This window comes from Crocodylus porosus, unplaced genomic scaffold (assembly GCF_001723895.1).
Source record: "Crocodylus porosus isolate Cpor-Errol unplaced genomic scaffold, CroPor_comp1, whole genome shotgun sequence".
Taxonomy (NCBI): Eukaryota; Metazoa; Chordata; order Crocodylia; family Crocodylidae; genus Crocodylus; species Crocodylus porosus.
The window spans coordinates 632,854-634,246 of NW_017728890.1; positions in this window are offsets into that span (position 1 = coordinate 632,854).

The window sequence follows — 1,393 nt, forward strand, 5'->3', positions numbered from 1 at the left end:
GGCCGGGCGGGCCGAGCTGCCTCGGGCGCCTGTCGCCGGAAGCGGAACCGGCCGGAGCGCGCGGATTCGTCCCGGCCGGAAGTGGAAGACGAAGCAGCGGAAGCGGAAATGGCGCACAGGAAAGACACCGGCCCCGCCCTCTCTGTATATAAATATATGCAAATAAGCTTTTTTTTCTTCCATTTGCCCTTTCCCCTTATTTCCTCCCTTTTCTCCTTTTCCCATTTGTTTTTCTCCCCTTTCACTCCTTTTTCCATTTTTCTCTCCTTTTCCCCCTTTTTCCCATCTTTACCCATTTCCTCACCCTTTTTTCCCATTTCTCCCTATTTCCTCCCCATTTTCCCCACTTTTCCATGTCCAGTAATAATTGGTGTTTAAGGGGTTACAATATAAAACACATGCTGGTAGGGTACGCGGGCAGCTGCGAAGTCTGGGAGTGGGGCCGCGAGAAGAAAACATTTGGGAATCTGTTCCAGGCCAGCTGAACCGGAGCGGCGCAGAGCGCGAGTTCCCTGAGCTCGTGGGAACTTAGCTCTATAGAAATGGGACACGGCCTCTGAAGTGCAGATCTCCCTTGCCTTCTACCTGGCTCCCCACCAACACAGCTCCCCACTTCTCTCTGCTCTTGGTCCAAACCATCCTGGAGCTTCAAACAAGCCAGTCCTTGCCCTTGGTCCTTTTTTTTTTTTTTTTTGTGATTTTTTTAAAAAATTACTTACGCGTTTTTTTTTCTTCTTGTGGCTTTAATTAAAACTGGTGAAATGCAGAGGCCTGAGGCTCATGGACCCTTTTCTTGCTCTTCAAGCAGGAGCAGAATGGAAGCTGGGGGGGAGTTTAAGGCAGTGATTCTTAACCGGGGAGCCATGGCACCTGGGGGTATCTTGAGATGCTTTTGGGGTGCTGCCAAGCACCAAGGAGTGTTAGCACTGCTAGGTGTGCAAATAGGATTCACAAGATAAGCCCAGAGATTTCAGATAGGAATCCCTAGGCATGGGCTTCCTGAGTTCTTGGCAACAAAAAAAACTGTTCTTTGGTTTTTCAAAGACAGAGTCCAAAACAGAGAGAAAACAAAGAGCTGGCATTTTCCAAGGGATGCCACGAGTTTAAAAAAGGCTGAGAACTGCTGGTTTGAGGTACTTTAAGCCACCTTTCTGGTCTTCCACAGCTGTGCCTTGCCTGACTCTTTATGCTCGTTAGAACAACTTTGAGGCTGCTCTATACTCTGCTTCCTGGAAACCAGAAATGCCCCCCTTTCAGCATGCTCCACCCTCTCCCCATGTGCCATGCAGCAGCGGTGGAAGGGATGTAGACACCCTGTGATGGTTCTCTGCTAGCCAGGGAGGTCCTTGGCAGGGAGGGGATTCAGGCCAGGATGTGTTGCTATCTAGCATAG